This window comes from Apteryx rowi, unplaced genomic scaffold, assembly GCF_003343035.1.
Source record: "Apteryx rowi isolate R43461 unplaced genomic scaffold, aptRow1 scaffold_82, whole genome shotgun sequence".
Lineage (NCBI taxonomy): Eukaryota > Metazoa > Chordata > Aves > Apterygiformes > Apterygidae > Apteryx > Apteryx rowi.
Window position 1 is genome coordinate 82699 of NW_020451116.1, and position 22605 is coordinate 105303.

Below are 22605 nucleotides of genomic sequence, written 5' to 3' on the forward strand. Positions count from 1 at the left end.
GGCGCCGTCCCGGGCAGCAGCGTGCGAAAGCAGAGCAGCCGGTTCACGTAGTCTGCTTTACCATGGAAGCTGCTTTTAGCAGTGCTCAAGCCTCAGAACCACACAGGCGTCCAGACCGCGCCGATGAAAAGGAAGAAAAAAGTCGGCGTCCTTAGCTGCGCTCTTCAGGACTAGCGAAGAGCTTCACCTTAAACGGTGCTTCAGCAATCCGCACAGCGTCCGCGCTGTTCCACTCTCTAAGACCCTGACCCCCTTTATTGTTTTTTTCTTTAGTGCCACATTGCGTTCTCTGTATTTTGCTTTTAAAGCACTTCACAGTGAGGAGACGCCACTACGGCACAGTCCACGCTGGCAGGCCAGGGCCGAGTGCTGCGACGCCAACGCGCCGTTGTCGCCGGCAGGGCCGAAGCCACGAGCGCAGACCCCGCAGCTCCGCCGCGCTCTGCCCCACTGCCTGCCCTCAGCGCCGTGCGACTCCGTACGTAACCCAGCGTAGCTGCGGGATGCTAACACAAGCGACAGTCCTGCCCGGTCCTCAAGCGTAGGGACGTTCCCAGCCACCTCCCCAGCCCCGAAGCTGGAGATTTAGGGCTGCTCAGACACATCTGCACATCGGCACATCAGACACATGTGCTGCTGCCGTTGTTTTAAAGAAGGGTTCAAGAGCAGAGCAATTTAGGGTTGTTTGCTTTAGAAGCTGGAGGTGATAAATGGAGGTACAGATTAGCATCAGGGAACTTAGACTGACATAATTTGCTCTTCTTTGTTTGTCACTTGTGAACTTAAAATTCACAGCTTGTTAAATAAATGCAAGAGACAATGTATTTCATTCTCACACATTTCACACTTAATAGCTGTTGTCTTCCTTTCAGAGTGGTTGCACATTAACTTTTTCTTGGGGGCAGTGCCAGGTGAAGCAGCCGTTGCCCTCCTTGCTGGACTGGCATACCTGTCCATGGAACTGGCAGACTGATTCCCATTCTCTTTACTGCATAATTTTTCAGGAAGATCAATTCACCAGTCTGGTTCAGTGCACAGCTCCAAGACAGAGAGAGTGAGAGAAAGACAGGAATGGACAAGGCTGAAAGAGGAGCATGGAGTCTACGTCAGCCAACCTAAGGCTCAGCGTTGGTCCAGATTTTATCTCAGTAAATGCCATTTCAAACATTTGCTAGCAAGTCAAGCAACACTTCATACAATTTATTTAGGAAGTTTGTTTTCATAAACCCAAGTTTGCACTACATAAAAACTAGCTTGTTAAAATGCTAGTCCAAAAACATCTGTTCTTCAAGAGTTTAGCACCAAATTGTTCTCCCTTTTGGCCCGGTTGCATGTAAGTGCCATGGATAGATACATATATATGCAAGCCAGAAAGACCTATTTTCTATACATGGGCTCATTAAACATGTTTTCCTTTTGACCATTTCTAAGGAAGTGACTCCTCCTTTAATCACCTCCAACTCATGATTTGGGAATTTACTGGCTCCTTGACAGACTGCAAGAAAACGGCTAGCTTCTTTCTACCCCAACATATATGTAAGTAGGCCAGACAGTCATAACACAAACACTGCACATTGTACACTTTGGCAATATGGTGATTCAAGCTTAAAATACAGCACAGTGATCACCTACTAAACTCAGTGTACTGTCCCACTGAGGACAGATATTTCCCAAAACTATGTGCTTAGGCCTGGTTTGAGTTCTTCTGGCAGCTCCCAGCTTACCTATGGGGCTGTAATGCCTTCAGGCTGTTACCTGCTCTCTGCCCGGAAGTGTTTAAACTTGATTGTTCTGAGAAGTGTCTATAAATATTTCAAAGATTCTGATGGGTTATATAACAATGTGCGTGTGTATTGCTGTATCATGACAAACTCCAGAAATAATTTAATGCATTCCATCTGGCAAAACACAATGGACCATAAATGCCTACATTAAAAGGAAGCAAAGGCACTCAGTATGTGTTATGCTTTTGCACAGAAATATACAGTGTGCATATTTCCCATTGGTGTTTCTGAGCACTGGACACTGAAAAATACTTGTCTTTATGACTTTTTATAAAGGCTGCACAACTTTCTTGGTCTGCACACTTAACAACCAGAGCATTAACAATTCATTCACAGTAGGATATAAGTTTCTGCACATCTTTTCTGAAAATTCCTGTTTCATGGACTGGACTAACAGTGAAACAGATGTGTCAAACTGAACATATCTTTATATTGGTGTCAATGTACCTGTATCTTGGATCGATGTACCTTTTCAAAACTTAGTTTGATTGTTTAATGAGACTCATGCTTTGAGTTCTTATTATCAGAAACTGTTGTATGCTAGTTGTCACCCGTGCGCATAATTTAGGTGACAGAATTACCTAAAGACTGACAAAGACATCAGCTACCCCGCTGAGCTAAGTACTACGGGGCTCTCAAACAGATAATCCTTACCTCAAATAGCTTATAGTCATGGTTAATGCAGCAAGCAGCAGAAACAAAGCAGCAGGCAGAAAGACAATATAACACTGATACAAGCCTGTTTTTGCAAATACTAGATATGTATGCAGCAGAACCCATACCTATGTAGCAGCTGCATTATATACATTGTACTGTGCCCTCTGTCATAAAAAAACCCTTCCCTATTAGCATTTCTAGCTTGGCCTCAGTATTAGAATGATGAAGTGACTCACAGACGTGCAGTGTCAATCTCATTTTGACAGCATAGTCAGCAACACCTGACTAGTTTCTATTAGCAGTTAAAATAGCTTACGAGAGCTGGAACAGAACAGCAGCCTCAGGAAACATCATTTTAAATCAATTCAAGGTTACAAGCAAAGCCATTTTATTTGCTTGAGTTTACTGTCTTGGAATGACAGGCCATTGGGGGAAAAAAAAGAAACCAGACCTGTAGTTTTATACTGTTTGTAAAATGCKCAAGGGTGATCAGGCAATTAGTCATGTGCAGAGCTCATTTTACGTTCCTTTAAGTAGGACAGTCTGGTGGAGATGGTATTATTCACATCAGTCTATATGAAAACAATCTATAGAGAAACACAAGAGAATGGCATTTCTTCCCTCTGCATCTAAAACTTGGTTATTGTGAAGGTCTGCAAATATTCAAGCACAGAATAGCCTGGAGCACAACAGAACTTACATGGCTCTATTGTGGCACTTAATTATAATTAATTCAGTAATTTTTTCATACTTTTTGTAACATTAGTATTAGCATTGTGAAGTAACATTGATCTTGTCCTCGGAGAAACAGTTTGGACATCAGATGGCCTCTCTGCAGTGCCTTGCAGCTATATGAAATAATTCACCAGTGTTTTTATAAATAAAGGAGTTTGGGTACTTCAGCATCTCCCAGAGAGTTGTGAAGAAGTTCAAGAAGTCTTGCATGTTACTGTACAAGTGGTTAATGTCATTTAAATCATCTACATGTTAATTTGTGAATGCAAACAAGGACAAAGATGCCTTATAAACCCTGGCGAATAACCAGGGTGGAGAATTGCACACGCTACCATAATAATTGCACTTGCTATCACAGATGACATGGTCATGTGTGTCCTGTATCATATTGTGTCTGGAAGACTGTGGATGTAAAGCTAGAAGGTCAATGTACAAGCACTTAGCCTTTAAGTTTCTATCTGTTTTAGAACTCTTAAGTGCTTTTCCCATGTACAACTTTTTTCCACGGCTTTTTTCCATGAGATTTCCACAGAAGTCTCTGGGCTGCGGTGCCGGCAGGGAACCAGCAGGGGGGAGAATGAACAAAGATCCAGTGCTCCTGTTGCAGGGGCTGAGCCAGGCAATTGCACAAAAGCAACTTCTCTGTTTTCCTGGAACAGGTTGAGCTGTAAGGCCGGCTAATTAAATTTTTATAACGCTGTGAATAATAGGAAAAGACATAAATTCAAAGGAATCTGCGGTCCACTTGGTACTGGAATATTCTGTTTATGACTCAGATCACATTCCAGAAGACCATCTCATGGCCAAAAAGTGTCTGTGCTGATTTCTCTTAATAAGAACTGTAAGATCAAGTTTAATAAAATCACCCTTGGGAGAAATATATAATGTATAGTGAGGCAACCACATTCCTCCAGGACCCAAATCCCTAAGCATACATATTGATGCATAAAATAAAAATGGCTAAGAAGGGCTGTGATTTCATTATATGGMTGGCAATATTGCTCAACAGAATAGGTTAGAGATATTTTTTTATTCTGTTGGTACAGTTCTTGTCTATTCAAACCCCTAGACACTACGGTATCAGAAACACAGACTTCTCAAGTTTCTCCTTTTCCCATGTATGAGAACGTATTTCACCCTGTTACATCAGAGGACCATTACAGAAGCACTAAGGCACATGACGAAGGACCAGGCTCAGCAGTAGCTTGCAGCAGAGGGAAGCCACCTTAGCAGCGCTCTTCCCTGGGTATGACCTCTTTCCTGCCACTGCCACATCACTGCCTGCAGCACTGTGCTGTGGTCTGTTTGCACTTCTGTGGATCCTATGCACCAGGTGCACCTGCTCCAGCCTGTGTGGTCATGGAGCAACAGTGAAGCTGTGTCACTACAATGCATAAACACAAGGCCTAACTACAGGGGAGATTACACAAGGATCAACTACATGAGTCTCATATCTAAGGCACAAAACTCAGGAGGTCTGCAAATAATTGATAAAGATGATGTGGAGCTGACTGTGAAGAAATCACACACAGAAAGCTGCATCTGTGATAGGGCTGCTGGGGAGAGGATTAACTTTGGGTCAGGCCATATGAAGCTGTGCCCTTTAGTATACTGAACCACATCCAGCAATGTCAGCTGTATACTAATTCGTCATTGCTGTGTAGGAGTTGCATCACTAAGAAACAACATATCCTGCTGAATTAACAATTGCACAATGAAGATTCCTTAATACAAAAGTTAAAAAAATCCTTCCATTTAAAATCTTATCCACCTTAGGCTAAGGAAAGAGATAAATGAAAGAGTTAAATCTGACTTCTGCTTAGTTTTCCGATGTATACATAGTTCTGTGCTTCTTTGTTAGATAGCCTCAAGCCTCTCATTCTGTCACTACATCACCATATTATTTACTTGCCTCAAATTAATGAAAGTACCTCATAATACCTCTCTCATATAATGAAGAGGTATCATCAATTTCCAAATAAAAAAGCAAAGCACTGAAATTATACATGATTTGTTCAAGGTCACAAAGGAAGAAAATTGCAGAGTTGCAGTTCTAACCTTTTACCTTCACCATATAAACATCCTGAGCAGTGGATGTTGTCTACCTTGACTTCAGCAAGGCTTTTGACACTGTCTCCCATCATATCCTCATAGGCAAGCTCAGGAAGTGCAGGCTAGATGAGTGGACAGTGAGGTGGACTGAGAACTGGCTGCATCRCAGAGCTCAGAAGGTTGTGCTCAGTGGCGCAAAGTCTAGTTGGAGGCCTGTAGCTAGCGGTGTCCCCCAGGTGTCAGTACTGGGTCCAGTCTTGTTCAACTTCTTCATCAATGACCTGGACGAAGGGACAGAGTGCACCCTCAGCAAGTTTGCTGATGATACAAAACTGGGAGGAGTGGCGGATACACCAGAGGGCTGTGCTGCCTTTCAGAGGGACCTCAACAGACTGGAGAGATGGGCAGAGGGGAAAGAATATTCCTAGAGAGGAATAACCCCATGCACCAGTACCAGCTGGGGGCTGACCTGCTGGAAAGCAGCTCTGCGGAGAAGGACCTGGGAGTGCTGGTGGACAACAAGTTGACCATGAGACAGCAATGTGCCTTTGTGGCCAAGAAGGCCAATGGTATCCTGGGGTGCATCAGGAAGAGTGTTGCCAGCAGGTCGAGGGAGGTGATCCTCCCCCTCTCCTCAGCCCTGGTGAGGCCACATCTGGAGTGCTGTGTCCAGTTCTGGGCTCCCCAGTGCAAGAAAGACATGGAGCTACTGGAGGGAGTTCAGCGTAGGGCTACGAAGATGCTGAAGGGACTGGAGCATCTCTTGTATGAGGAAAGGCTGAGAGAGCTGGGTCTCTTCAGCCTGGAGAAGAGAAGACTGAGGGGAGATCTTATCAATATGTATAAGTATCTGAAGGGAGGGTGCCCAGCAATAGGACAAGAGGCAACAGGCACAAACTGAAACACAGGAAGGTCCGTCTGAACATAAGGAAAAACTTCTTTACTGTGAGGGTGACAGAGCACTGCAACAGGTTGCCCAGAAAGGTTGTGGAGTCTTCTTCCTTGGAGATATTCAAAAACCATCTAAACACAATCCTGGGTAACGTGCTCTAGGTGACCCTGCGTGAACAGGGGGGTTTGACAAGATGATCTCCAGAGAATCTCCCTTCCAACTTCAACTATTCTGTGATTCCGTGATCCTTACTCCATTCTGAGAAATCTCAGTGATATTCCTGATATCTCTATTCTCCATTTCATGTTTATTTTGATCATACTGATACTGATGCAGCTAAAAAGGTAGAGTGTCACGCTTCTTTTCTATGAATTGAATTTGTAGGAAACTATTGCTGTAAATCCTACCAGACTGAGAGAAATATATTTGGTTTATCACAGAGACTGTGTACAATCTGCACAAAACAATAGAAATAAGATAAATGTCTATAAAAGCATCACCTCTTCATTTACTCACTGTGAAAGCTGGAAGAGAAACAGACCTAATTGCTGGCAGACTGCAAAGTTCCCTGTATCTTTCAAACACACTAAAATAGGGATCTGAGGAAAAGATTTTTTTTTAACTCATTTATCTATGGCTGCTTCAACAAAAGAAATATTGTATAAAGAATGAAATCAGAAATATTAGAAACTGAAGTAGCTAATTAGATCACAAGCCTTCCTTCTACCAGGATAGGATTTTTCTCTACTGATTACACTTTTTCTCACTCACAAATACTTTAGAAAGTGCGATCATGATAGTTTCGTTAGTGTCAGTTAATCAGAAGAACACTTCTCCAGCAGGATTCACTGCAGACTCTTCCCTGCAAGTTCGGGAGGTAGATCATTTGAAGGTTCTCTATGCCTGTCCTCCTCCTTCCTTAGCACTGGACACTATTCAGTGAAGCAATGTGTCAAAGAGAAGCTGCATTAAAAAATGGATGTGAAATTCATTCTCAGCTACTTCTGAAGATGACACACAATTTTGGATATCATTTTAGCATAATGACTGCTTATTGGGATCAGTTAATCAGGAAATACAAGAAGAAGGCAGCTTTTGCAAGCAGTATGCAAGACCTGGTTCAAAATATTACTGTGAGAGAGCCACTCAGTTGCTCGCAGCAGTGGCCACAATGTACTCAGGTTCAAACTCCTTCTTGGAATAAAAAAGACCAAAAAAAAAATCCCCAAAAAAACCACCACTACAGTGTGTAAAAAATTTTAAAAAATAATATGAGCAGCAAGAAATCTAAAATGCTTGCAGGTGGTGTGGAAACTGCTTAAAGACATACTAGAAATATGAGATACTCGGAACAGATGCATACCACATCAGAAATGCTTTAAAAAAGATTTAAAAGTACAGCATGCTTAAGTAACAGGGCAAAGTAGAGAATCAGAAGTAAGGAAACATCTTTCAAAAATGGAAGCTGGGTCCAAATGAAGAAAACAGAAAAGAAACATGAACTTCAGCAAGTAAAATTTAAAAATGAAGTACGGCAAATCAAGAATGGTTCTGAGAAACATTTTACTGAAGGCAGACATTCTATGAATAAAAATCCTCTTTCATACACATTAAAGGCAAGAAGTCTTGCCAGAAAATCTGTAAGGCCAATATGCAATGAGTGTGTGACAAAGGAAGAAAAGGCTGTAGTAGAAAAGCTAAACAAACTTCACATCTTTGATCACCATGAAGGAGCTTATAAAGTATCTTATATTAGAACACTTCTTTAGAGGGAATGAAATGGAGGGTCTGCCATAAAGTGAAATGTCAGTACAAAAGGTTTTAGAACAAAACCATAAAACAAACAGTAATAAACTGCCAAGGTATATGCCAAGTTATGTGCTCCTAAAGGACATACTAATACATGCTATGTAATCTGTCATTTACAACACATTCTATACTCAAGGATTGGAAGGTGGCAAACGTGATGCCAATTTTCTAAAACAGCTCCAAGGTCGATCCAGGGAACTATAAACCAGTAAATCTAATGTCTGGCCTAGGCAAATTTGTAGAAACTATAATAAAGGATTGGTAGATACTTGGACAAACACGACATATTAGGGTAGACTCAACATGGTTCTTTAGCGAGAAGCTACACCTCACAAATCTATTAGTTCTTCAAAAGAGTCAGTAATTACGTGGAGGTAAAGAGCCTTGCTAGTGAACAATGCTTCCTCCAGAAAATATTTTCCTGTAACAATTTCAGATTCTGCTAATATATAATTCTAGAATTATCATACTTTTTATTATCATATTTTCAGTGTTTCATAATTTCAATAGGATCATAATTTCAGTAGTTTTGATATGGAATATTTAAGTGAACTGCACACCTCCCAGTACCAATCCAGATTATGTGACTGGAATAATGAGATTCCCTGCTTAACTTCCCTCACTTCTTTACCCAACTCAATTGTTAGGACTCTTCCTAGTATTTTTGCTGGCTATTTTGCTGATTGAGCAAAATTAGACTTCCAGAACACTCACTTGAATCTCACTCCCTGAAGATACATTTCCTTTACTTAGAAAATATCATTTACAGTGGAAACAAAACAGTCCATCTGGAACATACCAAAATTTTTTTGCAAGACTCCTCCTTCAGTTGCTTTCCATTGAGCAAGCCTTTGGTTTGGGGGTCTAGGACTTAAGAGTATCCTTATGAGTAGACACTTTGTGTTGAACAAATTATAACGGTACTCTGTATTGCACAAATATATCCCTAAATATGCATTTTGATTTAGTTCAAGTAACAACCGGTTATACATCATACTTTCTCTTCATAAGCCCGGCAATTCCTAACAGTTTCTTAGCTTTTATCTCTAGTACCCAAAGCCAATTTACCCATCCTTTTATATCCTGGAAAGAACTTAAAAGATACAGATGCTAGAATGACTCAGCAGTAATGCTACCAAACTCCCATACAGAGTCCAAGCAGTTTACCTTGAGACGACTCATCAAAATACCTTTCCATCTGAAGACGGTTCCTAGAATATGCAGTTCCACTACACCCACCTACCATATGGAAGGGGAATTAATTTTAAATTAGTTTAGATCTTACGGACCAAATTATCCCAGGACAAGCAAAAGGTGTAACCTTGTTGAAATAGCTGGGATCAGCTATCACAACTGTGAGGTGAATTTAGCTATATGGGGTATTTTTGATTCTATATAATGCTAACCTTTAAAATTATTATTTGCTGGAAAGCTTCCCAAATAGCTGATACTAACAGCAATGAATAAAAGCTGTAATCACAATTGAATGGCAAATAGGATAATGTGCGTATAGCACAAACATCTATAAGGGGATAGGAGGTAATTCTCAGATGTGACTGCTTCATAATTTTAGTCAAGTTTAGTCAAAATATCATAACTAAATGGTATTTAGAAGAGGGAACATACTTGCCTTTCAAAAATGTATTAAGCTTGATATTCAGCCATCTGGGTTAGCCCAGATTTTCTTTTGTTTCATCAGGTGATGCTCTGTTAATTAAAATTGATAGCAAAGCTCGAGATGATTTCAGAATCCCTGCCAAAACGGCATAGATTTTTATTTTAAATTATCTTGATACTGGGAGAATACTTTAATGGTCACAGAATGAAAGTATAATTCAATCTCCAACAAAGTAAAATAATCCACATTTTTCCCACAGAATCTCTCCATGACAATTATCTAAACTTCCAGTAATACCTATGCAAAAATGAAGCCAAACTGCATATTGCTAGGCCACTTTTCAAACTTGCACTGTGCAAGTAACTCTGAGTTTTCTGTAAAGACTCCAATAACAGACTAAGATCAGGTCCATCTGTCCTGATTACTCGTGTTGAAATGTGTAGTCCTTAATTTCGCAAATAATCTTGCTGGACTCAGATTAACATGTTTGTAATTTCCATGGTTTTATAATTTATTCTCATTTAAGGTTATATAATTAGCACTGACAAATTTGAAACGGAATATTCTCTATTTAAAAAACCCAACTACAATGCTTTCTAATTTATTGATTCAGAATATATGTAACATATACTCAAATCATAATATTACATGCTCAGACTCTGAAGGTTCAAAATCTCCATGCTGGGTTGTACGCAACACTATAGCTTCTCTACTGAAATAAATAAATAGAGTCCAAAGAAATGATCCAAGGCCTATGTCTGTGATCAAAATTAAACTGGCAGGTTCACTCTCTTATTATTAGGCTTATCAGCCTTCACTGACTGCATGGCACACACAGCATCTGTGTTAACAATGTCCAATTCAGTTCAAAGATTTAGCAGGTATAGTAATGTTTACCAGAAGGATTCCCTCAAGGTCAGTGATTCACACAGCACTTCAGCCTTCAAGTTGGTAAAGCAGTATGTTTAAAGACTGTCATGCAGTGTAAAGGTAATATATGCTATCTCTAAGACCTTGAATCTTTTGAAATGCTGAGTGGTTCTTGTGAAACACTGCACTCTGAACTTTCGTAAAAGCTACCAAAATGCATAAATAATGTTAGTCAGATGTCTAGAAGTTCAAGGAACCGTATCCTAACACAAGGCAAGCAATTGACATTAGCCAAATCCAGACAGGTTCTGATTAACGTGATGCCTCTGAAGCCAGATTCTGACTCAGTGTCTGAGGGTTTTGCCTGAGCAAGGGCTGAATGAGGACTGAAGGATATGTCTGTTCATTCCAATGGGAACTGGGAGCAGATCTCAGGTGTTCGGTGCTTTCATACTATGACCTATATACTGGATAGGAAAATATTGCTAAAACTGGAGTTGGATTTATTAAACCACAGTGGGCTTAAAGGAGGGCTGGTTTGGCCAGTTCATTCTCAACAAAAAAGGCATGTTAGTCTGGATAGACCCAGGCAGAACCTGTGTTTGTTAGAATCCCATGGGGACTCTGGACTATGCACTCACTGCTCCACCTCAAATTCCTGTCATACCAGAGCTGGAGGAATGTAATGACTCTTACCCTGATAAACACCCTTCTTGTTTTTTAAAGAAAAACAGGACTTGCTATATATTGAACTGATAATAGTACCAGTAAGTCTCACAGACCCACAAGGATAAGGTGAGATCAACTACAAATAAATGTTCAAATTTAATCCACATGAAAGCACTCCCATGTGGGGCAAAATTTTCAAAACAGGTCAGTTCAAACTGTCACCACAATTGGTAGGTAAAGAAATCTGAAGAGGCTATCCATTAATTAAGTAATGAAATAGTATATGATCTCTTATGAAAATCTGTTCTTGCACAATTAAACACCAGGTAAAAATAGTTGTATAACAATAGACTCCAGGATGGTTAAATATAGCAACTTGATAGCTGAATTGCGTATATGTGTACACACACATATTTATATGTGTGTATATACTGGGGAAAAGAGGCTCATGGCCTTACCTTTTAAGTTTATTATGTAGTTCTGCTTGCACTTGTCCATTTATCTCAAAATTTTAGACTGAAATCCCAATGATGGCTTCAGCAGTATGTTGTATCGCTGTGCAAAAATGGAGTTGTGGCATCAGCGCACAGTTATGTCCTGTATATACAAAACAGAAAACGTGGCAAATAGCTGTTATCCAGATATCTGGAGTATGAAATACCTGTACAATGCCTTGCATCATCATACACATCAGCTGACTGGAGGGTTTTACAAACATCAGTAGCAGCACATGAGCATGGTTTTCTTTAACTTGGGTGCAGCTGAACCAGCACAATCATTTCTCATCAGGGGGCTGCAAGCATTGTAGCTGCAATAGTTCAGCTAGTCCTTTTTCCTAACTCCATCTAGTACTGCTCAATTTTCACTAAAGCCTGGGAAGAGTGCCTTTTTTGCCTCCAGTTCTCCCTTTACATAATTTGCCTTTACATAGACAGATCAAGTTGAGAGGAAAAATTCTGTATTTACCTCATTCCCTTGGCAGAGTGAAAGCTAATACTGGGAAGCATCTCCATTTTGAAGCACTGGTAAAGACAGCCCAATTCTAGACCTCACCCTTGTGTCTGTCCTGCTTAGAGTCAGAACAAGAAGACCAACTGGAAATGGAAGTAGCAGTCTGCTTCTCAAGCAGACCAAAAGAATCTGAGCTACAACTTCTAAACCTGTTCTAAATCACACTAGATGTCTGCTAAAAAAAAATAAAAATCTGAAAATAAAGTACTGTAAGCAAGACTTTTAGCTATCTCTCCCCTCTTTCTGTCCAGTACAGAATATCAGATACTCATCCCTTTTGTGTTATATTTGTAAATCCTAAAAAGCCTGAGGGCTATTATCTATCTTCTCATCCCAAATGAACCAATTTACTCATAAATCACAGTACTGCCAACCTGCTTCTTGTTGGTGTGTTCCTGGAAACCTAGGTCCTAGTCAGGCAAATATATGAGAACCTCTACATTTGCTGAACAAGAAAGTTTAAGAAATTCCTCCAAAAGATTAATCTTATGCAACCAGAAATCCAAAAACAAATACAAAGAATACAACATCTATTATTATTTTTTATATTCTATGTATGACTTTTTAAATTGAAACTACTGCTTTTGGAACAATTTTTTTTTTTTGAGGTAAAAATAAAGCTTGTGACATTAGAATGCACCTAAAGAAAGAGCTATTACAAACCTTAGGTTATCTTAATAGATGTGCAGAGACATTTTTTTCCACAGTCGCTTTACACAATATCATAATGTTTTTATGGCTTTAGCTAAGTTTATCTCTGCTTTTAATTTACTTTCATTTTGAGGTTCACAGGAGGGCTATGATAGAGATAGGCTATATAAATAAAAATCATTTGCATAAACATGGATAAACACTTCCACATATTGATCCTTCTTGTTTGTAAAAAGGCAGAAAATGTTACAAACAAGAACTAAACACTAAAGCATATAATCCAAGAGCAAATAAATATATACTACATGTTACATTCTTTGTCATGTTTTACTGCTAGCATCCAATTTACCTTTAGAAATGGTCTAAAACACAAAAACTGTGCAATTTGGATCTGGAGCTTTTGTTCAAGCCATCTCTTTGCAAAATCTTTTAAACTTCCCCTTCCTTTTCAGTGATTCTGTTGTGTTTTTTTTCCAAAGGCTGAGAAGTAAAGTATTACCTGTAAAAGAAAAACTAGACATATACTAACAAAATGTTCTAAATATAGAATTGTTTTGTGGTTCCTTCACCCTTGGATGTATTCTGACAAGGTTTTGCCTATTTTAAGTAGCTCCCATGGGGTGGAGTAGCATGGGTTACAGGAGCTGGAAAAATGAGTTTCTTTTCCACTGAAATTCTCAATAAAAGCAATGCTTTTAAAGTTGGAAACACAAACAAGAAAGAAGCAGGTTTTGTTTGTGAACAAATTTTCAGCTGCTTTGGATCAAAAGCTATTTTTCTTCCCAATTTTCAGGTGTTTGGGTTTTTCCAACATTTTTTCCCTTTGGCATTTTTTTAGAATAGTCTAGTTGAAAATCTAATTTTAATTTTAAGAAGTTTTAAGAATAAGTTTTGGATCAGCTATAGATGGAACATTAATCATTCCACCTTATAGATTGAACAGAACTACTGAGCAAAGTTCACTCAGATGAGAAAGGCCTGCAGGGCGAGAATTATGGTTTATATGCTGTCTTAAGTAGTTAGGTCAGGTCAGTTTGTAGCATATTCTGAGCTCAATTTACATTTGGCTCAGACTTAAATGCTGCCCAGCATCAGTAGGCAGGCCACAACAATCAACTGGTTAATGAGATGTCTTAACAACAATCAAATGCTAAGCAATATTTCTCCATGCCAAAATTACCTGTGACCACTTAAAGAATCATTTTCAGGTAGGACAGGCTGGAAATGAGTATCATCACTTGCTTTATTTTAAATGGAAGACTGTAGAAAATCCTATATGATTATTAAAAGCATAAAGCATGCCTTCAGATTTTTTTAAAAATTTTTTACTTTTATTCCCTGGATCCTGTAAAATATTTGGTATTGCCTGAGCACCTGAACCATCTGCTCCATGAGCTGGTACAACAGCTCTGCGGTACTGAAAGAAGCATACCTCCACTGTGCGATCTACTCCCTCTGTTACTCTGATGATCAAGCTCACTGGACCTTTCACAGAGCTAATTTAATCAGCTAAAACTGTGAAAGACTCCACCTTTTCTTACCTTCTATATACTTGGTAAGTTAAAACAGATTGAACAGGGGTTGCAAGTGACAGAGTTGGCAAATGACAGGTAAGTTGCTGGAGTATACGGCTGGGATTGGAAAGGGAAGGAAGGAAGATGGGTGAGAAGAGCACCAACCAGCTGTTATGCCCAACTCATGCCATGTCATGAAGCGATACCTTGTGGTTGCCACTGGAATGTGACATACATGCAACCGACTGCCAAAAAATGTACGGTCCCATCGTTTCTCCTTCACTGTCCTCATCTGTGCATTCCCATCACTTCCTTTGGGCCAGCGATTGTGCAGCTRTTTGCTGAGACTGATCACAGAACTGATCTGGCTGAAAATGAATCATGCTGCTCTTGGGCTGATTTTCAGTTCATTTCTCTCATCTGTATTGGCACAAGAAAGGTGATGGAGGCATATAATTAGAGAGGGCAGGACTGTCCCTTCTGGCAGTGGTAAGCGCTTGGGTCAGCTTACAGCAGCTGTGGAAGCACACCCTGCAAGTCAAGAAGTGAATAAATAAAATAAAACTGACTGCAGGGTTTCACAGCCAAGCTGGGAAAACTGTACATGTCAAATAGGCAGTAGAAATGGTGGCAGTATAGCAGTGGGTTTTTAAACACTCCTCCAGTTTATATAGTGGAAGCTCTTCTAGGTAGACAGGTGAGGGTATTTTCAGTACAAACATATGTATGAAATGCATTTTGACAATGTATCTGAATTCCTGGAAGTCAAATTCTAAGTTTTTATCTGAGAAACCATATACTTTTAAGAGGGTAGCTTTAATATAAAGAAAGTATGCTCATTAACTCACTGTAGACCATGATATCTTCTGCTGAAGCAAATGCCTTGAATTACTAAGCAATAACCCACACAGAGAGCATATTTAAGCCCACGGAAGTCTAGGGTAGTCTCTCCTAAATGTTGAACACACTGACCTGAACAATTTTAATCTCACATCAGACTAAATAAGAAATATTTAGTGAAAAAAATGGAGTTGAAATGTGGTCAATCTCATTAATGTGAGGAAAGAATCAAGCCCAGTGTTTTCATTTTGGGAAAATGGATAGCAGAGATTACTGGTGAAAGGTGCCTCATCTACAAAATCTAGTTTATAACTTCCATCAGTCAGCTTAATGCGCTTTAGTGATCCTGAACATGGGAGAGAATGTAACTTTAATGTAGATTAATTAGGTTCTCACCACAATTATAAACAACTAAATTGTTTCACAGATATGAAATGGAACCTGTTTTATCCTTGTTCATTACATAGATTATGACACATTGATTGGAAAACAGTCAAATTTTATTGGCAAAGCCAGTGCATCTRTTTTTATCTACTGAGTTACTTCTTAAATCATACAGAAAAAAAATGTTGTACTGGACTTTGCAACCTGCTTCTCTTGTCCTAATAGCATGTTGACTTATATTCCATAAGCTTGATTTATACGTCTTTCATACATCTTTCGTGCACCTTAGCTTAATGAAATCAACAAACTAAATCAGTGGAGCATATTAATTCTATACAAAGTCTTCACGCTTCTTTAGTTCCATTTGTTCTCTCTATAGAACAGAAATCTTCACTAAACAGGTTCATTTTCACGCGGAAGTCTATTTCTGTGGTCCTCTGCATGGACAAAGTGAAGCCAAAGCCCAAAGAGAACGCTTGGAATCACCTAACAAACTGCATTAGACTAATCACGACTGAAATAAAGAATCCCCTAAGTAATATACAAGATCAACATTACCACCCCAAAACATTGCCTCACATACCTCTCACTTCACAAATATTTCCTGTATTTGAAGACAGTTGGAGGGCAACCTGCTGCCAATGGAACATTTAGACAAGAGAAATAAAAACATAGAAACAGACCACAAGAAGGAGAAACAGAAATCTTCGCCTCTTTTTCTGATTGTATTTCAATGCTTAGATAATATTGATTGGTGCCTGATGGATATACAGATTAGCAGATGGTAAGAGACAGTTATTATTCTGCAGCAATGGTCTGTTATATTACAGTTTGTAATCAACATTTTGCAGTGTACTTTGTAGAAAATGGGTTATTTCAAAAAAAGCTTTATTACATTATTGTCTCTTTCAGACTGCTTCACAAACAAATGTAAAACTACCAGGAATTTACAGTGGGAGTCAGTTGATCAAATGTTCCCTCTTTTCCCCTTAGATGTTTGAGAAGGTAAAGTGTTAGAAATATTTTGTCTCATTAAAATGAGACAACACTTGTTATTTGGTAAATTAGCATATTGTCTGCTCACTGTTGATGGAAACCTAGACTAGGTTTTAAGTTTGTATTAAGACATGGAACCAAAAGAAAGTATTTTGACATGAGTGTCACACACTGTATAATAAAAGACATCGCTGTAAATATATACTCTATGCTTGCAAACTGCAAGGACAGTGCTAGTGACTGTTGCCTAAAGCATCAGTAGTCCAGTAGTCTAACTGTTAAAACAAAGGCAAAAATCCCACTAATTTTAGTGGGAGCCAGATCAGGCCCTTGGTTTGCTCGTTTGTTTTGTCTAAATATCAGATTAGGGAATAATCTAAGTTTCTTCAAAATGTAACTTTAATCACTACCTAAGCTACACAGCCTGACTGCTAAAGCTGCAATTTTAGCAAATATCTTGGCTAAATGTCAAACAATTCCATCAGCTCTTTGAAGATAAATATTAGACAGAGACTATGTCTGAAATAATTTCCCCAAGCACCATTCAATTAACCTACTTGGCTAAAAGGTGATGCAAAAATCAATATTTTGTAACAGATGCTTCTGTTTCGGATGAAACTAATCARTAAACATCAGAGCAATTTCAAATTAAAGATCAATACAGACAAAGTTAAAATATCAAGCAGTTTAGGTACCAAATGTGTTGTAACTTAAAATAGCTCTATTATTTTGTGCAGAATATTTCCTGGTTTACAATTTCAATATATCACTGCTTTTAGTAAATTCACTGTCACTTTGCTAAAACAAAAACAAAAATAATTACTGTCATTTTAGGAGGCCTCACAAAACAGGTGCGAGATGCCCCTGTTGATTCTACAGCAGCTGTTAACTGGAGCTGTGCATTTGGTTTCCTCTGAGTATATCAGTTTGAATGGACCTGAATATTTGGAATTTTTCTGTTTGTTTTTTCACAAGCAGTCTCTCTCCCCCTATTTCTTCTACCAATGTACATACATACTTTATCAGATGGAAATAAGAGAAGACCCAGCCCCGCCCCCAATGATAGATTGTAGCATCAAAGGGTGTACCTATAAATGACTCAAGGAGACACTAAACATGCCAGTAAAATAAAGAAACACAAATACAAATAAACATGCTTGCTTGAACTAAAAGAGAGAATTTCATATTAACAAGCCTATAAACAGGAAGGGTTGTCTGTAACGAAGAAGAATTGTACAATATGAGCTGGTTCTAATTTGTGTTTTCCATTATACTGTAAATGAATCCTCCAAAAAAATTTAATGAAGTAAGATACAGGACTCGCAGAAGCACTCCCCGTGTATTGTCTTGGTTCCATAAAATCACTGTCACATTTCTGGCCAGCTGCCTAGTTCCCTTTGGTTGCAGTAACAATTTGCTCCCTAGCAGTGAAGTGCATTAGTAACTTGTTTTCTACATTTAGTAGGCAAACATTTTTCCAAACAGACAATCCAACAGGTAAATAAGGGTCTTCCCACATGCAAATTCTCCATTTTGGTAGCGCATTATGAAGGCAATCCCCACTCTACTCTTCCTTTGAAGTGGTCAGTGTAGACATGGGATAGGCAGGGGAATTCTGGATCTGCCAGCGGTCAGTATTACACAAAGGCTGGAGCTCATCCATGCTCCCTAGTGACAAAATGGTAAGCCTGCCATCTTTGTGAGTGACGACTTCCATGGAGGATACCATCCACTCTTCTTTTTCCCAGATGTTCCTAGCCCTCAGCCAGACCAAAAGCAAAATATAAGATCTGATTGTATATGACCCCCTCTCTCCAATCATTTTAAGGAATATCCATTAAAACAGCGATGTTTGGTCGCAAAGATGAGAAGAAGGGTTTAAGAGCAAGCCCAAACACAAGTCCTCTTTTTACTTCTCTTCTGTTACAGGCTACCCTCGCAAACTTCACAGATTTCCCTAAAATCATACACTCTCTTAGAATCCTGATCCTTGCCGAAAACGAGGTGCCCTGGAATCCCCAGGACACTTCATTGAAACTTTCTCCATGGAAATCCCCCAACCTTCGCTAAGACTCCATGCGATCTTTGCAGACGTATTAAGCATCAACCTTGCTGACATTGTGGGGACTTCTGGCTACTGTTTGAACTTCAACAGTTGCCATACCTTAAAGTATGAGCTGTCATATTTGAGAACACATATCCTGTCTGCCAGAAAAACAATGTTTACTTTTGCTTTAATTACTTCTACTCTTTTATATGACCATATTTTTTTTCAGTGAATGTTTCTTTGTTTACAGGAAATGTTTTTTTCCCTTCTATTTATTCATGGAGCCCCAGAGTCAGGTCAGTCTATAACCTCTTATAAAACCACCTAATCTATTTTTCTGTTGACAAGCTATAATCTTTGAAAGGGACCTCTTATAACACAAAGCATGTGAATCTTCCTGACGCATTTTTACTGCTTTTACCAACTATTCAGTAGAACGGGTTCTCATTCCCAGTAAAACTATTAATAACAAACTGCATTGCTGCGATCAAAATACTGTTTCATCAATGAGCACTAAATCTGATTAGTAACTCCCATGTCCAATGAGGAACGTATTTAAAAACATATCAGTAAGTATGGTGGGAACACAAGGTGTGAGTGATGTAGAAGAGCCTTTTTGATTTTATAACCAAACAGTCAAGAAAGGCAAATATTCAGAAAAACAAGCACTATGACATCTTAAAAACTGTTTTGCATTCTTCCAGAGTTTATATCAAAGAGAAAAAACAGAGTATCATCTTTAAAATTACTATTCCTCCATGTTGCCATTCTCTTGAAAAGAGGTTTAAGGATATGAAAATTCTCTTCAGAAACATGCAGACCAACTGAGCCAGAAGCATGAAGAATTTCCTAGAAATTCTTTGGCCTCTGGAATTGTATTTCAAGACGATTACCCAGGGAGATAGAGATATTCTTTCTTTTTAGGCACTAAAACAAATCAAATAATAGGATAATTCAAGGTACTGATAATAGGCTGCAGAACCTTACACATTTATACCTTCAATCAAATCCATCCAACTCATTCAGGGACCTATGTGGCATTTATTGATCCCAGTTCAGTTCTCAGAAAGCAACCATTTCCATCAATAATGGTTCAACCATTGTTGTACCTGGCACAATGCCCCAGTCAGAAAAATGAGGATACAAAATAAGTGATCTATAAATAAAATACTCTCTCTGCTCCTGAACAACTTAAGAAATCTAAAAGAAAAAGTACAGGAAAAGTGAACATCTCCTGTAGCCAGTTTTTACAAAATCTAAGTGAATATGCCCATGGAACTATCATAGGCTGTGCCCCTAAATTCTTGTCTATTGGTAATCTCAGTAGTATCTCTCCCTCTTATTTAAATATCAACACATTAATACATCATTGTGCAAAAATGGTTTCTTAAGGACTGAAAGGAGAGCATCCAAGAAACTGGTAGAAGTGCCATCAAAACAGCCAAGAATAAAAGAACATGCCAACGCTCTGTTGATTTATTCCAGAGCGATGCACCTGGACCCACCAGCTGTCATACATATTCCATCTGGAGTAACAGCTGTTTGCTCAATAGTTGTCATATTGTCTGACACAAACAATTGCTTGTTAAATTTGTCATCAGTGATTCTGTACGGGTTTGAAATACTGGAAAATGTTACATTTTGTTCCTGTCCTTAGGCTTTGAATATTTTTTCTCACATAATGTGTAGGGTTCCTGAATGAGATTTTGTGCTGCTGAGCATAGCTCTAATCAAAATCACAGGTTCTGTAGCATTTCTAAAAAGGGTGGTTCAGGGTGGTTCACTGTGAGCTATGTACACCTAAGGGAGGAGAGGTAGAAAGTAAGGTTTAACAAATTACGTAGCAGAGAAGAGGGAAGGTTGTGGTCAGATTATCAGTCTAAGATCACGAGACTGACAAACATATTTTAGACAAACTACAGGGATGAAGGGAGAGGGTAGTTACGCATCCTGGAAAGTATGGAAGATGTTACAACAGTCAGGGCTGGGGAGTGACCTAAAGTCATAGCTGTGGGGAGAGAACAAAAATGTTTATTAGAAATGTAATTAGGGAATGTTTTGCATGAAGCAGTGGAATTTGAATACTGGATGAACGAAGCAGCAYGTTATTACAGGGTTGAGCAACACGGAGGACTGTGGAGTTTTTCCCTGCAAAGAAGAAGAAATTCAACAGAAAATGAAGCAACACTGTGTGATAGGAGAATGCTTAAGAAGTGGAGAGGTAGATCTGAAAAATTTCAGAGCATGGACAAGCTTTGAAGATGAGAGTTGATGAAAACACCATAAAAATGCGTATAACAAGAAAATGTGGAAATTGAAGACAAAGTCCTGTCACATCCCCAAAGAACTGAGCAAAGAGTACCCATCAAAATAGATGTTCTATGAACTGTCAGAGATAAGCACCAAGAGTGAAAGTAATGAAAAAAATAGATCGAGATGTATGCTGAAAAAATCACTTTTAAAATATGTTCCAATGGGAAATAGTAGGATGAATAAAGCACATACTGGATGGGAAATCTAGTTAACAGAGATAGTACCTGCCAAAAAATTATCCACCTAATTACTTCTTTGTATCTATTGTTTGTGGCACAGGAGAATATGGCATGAGTGAAAATACTCAGCACGTTAATTTAAACTGCTCACAGCATACAACAAACCAACAGACACCAAAACCCTCTTCAAAAAACCTTTCCACTAGTAGTGTGGGCATTATCAGAAGCATATGCATTTTGTGAAACTCTAGGGCAGAGAGTATATACTAAACAAGGAGAATAGTCCTGTCCTTGAAAATGACCTGCCTCCCTCTCCAGTGGATGCATCCACGGTTTGCTGAGGCCTGGTAACAGAWCTGCTTACTTTCTTTGGACCATAATAAAGGTTAAAAATAATATATAGGCAATTTTTTAAAAGGATCCGTTTTGTATCAGCAGTGTGGACTCATCTTAATTACTGTCTCAAAATATTACTCTTCTAAAAATGGGGTATGATAAACACYACTAAGCTCAAGGATTTTTAAAAGGGAATCTGTTGTGTGAAGGAATGAGTTCAAAAATAAAGGAAAGTGCAGATAGTGTTGTCTCTATCATCAAGTTAAAGAAGGATAAGTTTTTTACTGAACTAAGGTTGCCTGATGTCAATCTTTAAATTTGGTGAATAACAGAAAATACACACAGATAGAAGAATGGAAAGAAAAAGAAAGAAAGAAAGAAAGAAAAGAAAGAAAGAGAAAAAGAAAGAAAGAAAGAAAGAAAGAAAAAAGAAAGAAGGAAGGAAGGAAGGAAGGAAGAAAATTCCTTTATATTTTATTGATGTAAGTAATTGTTCCCTCTCACCGACAGGTGGCATATTAACAACGTCCTTAAGTGGTCTTTTCCACACCAGATGCTGTACAGATGACAGCATTGCGTATTTCTACACTCCAGTAATGATTTATAAGGTTAGACATGGGCTAAACATTCTTAGACTACCAAACAGTATATGGTTTGTGAATGAGGTCAAACATCAGGGTAACACTTAGTCATCACATGTCAGAGTAAAGTCTAAAGGACAAAATTTGGTGCAATATATTTACTTTCTACCAATGGAGGAACTTTAGTTTCAACAGAAAGGAATGAGAAACTAAAAGACATATTTGTACATGTTCACTAACACAGTCATATGTCCATTTTAATCTGTGGATAGAGATGGCTTTCAGTTGTCTCGGATTCCTTTTTAATGTACTGATCACACCAAACTCCTAATGAAAACAAGATCCTGCATAGTAGATGTCAGAATTTCTTGTCCCAGAACTACTGATGGGTGAACATCAAAACTTCTAGCACTTTTATTCATCTTAGAYGGGGACGTGAAAGCTTTCATATTTCACAGAGCTCATAAAATCTTTGAAACTGGGCTTCAACAGTGATTAGAACTTAAAAGGCCCATCCTTAAGAATACTGAAACAAAACCTAGATAAAGCTGTTTTTACAAGCTGCATTTACCATTGGCAACCACCAGCTTAGCCAGGTGCTCAGGCTTCTCAATACCAACTGCATGCCTCTGCAAAATAAGTAATAGTAACTAACTGTAATAATAAA

The 22605-nt window shown here is 38.7% G+C and overlaps 1 protein-coding gene across 3 annotated transcripts in view; it reads right to left on the minus strand.

The window, feature by feature from the left end:
• The window catches only part of NXT2 (nuclear transport factor 2 like export factor 2), an 84111-nt gene that overhangs the window by 8399 nt on the left and 53107 nt on the right, over positions 1 to 22605 (minus strand). Inside the window, exons 4-5 of one of the 3 annotated variants that reach the window (XM_026089545.1) lie at positions 14469 to 14682; positions 11545 to 11683 (exon numbers count right to left, since the gene is read on the minus strand). The exons of 1 other annotated variant lie outside the window; for it this stretch is intronic. The gene's annotated coding sequence lies outside the window, so the exon portion shown is untranslated. The remainder of the gene's footprint in view (positions 1 to 11544; positions 11684 to 14468; positions 14683 to 22605) is intronic. One more of the 3 variants, XM_026089546.1, reaches the window with a different exon arrangement.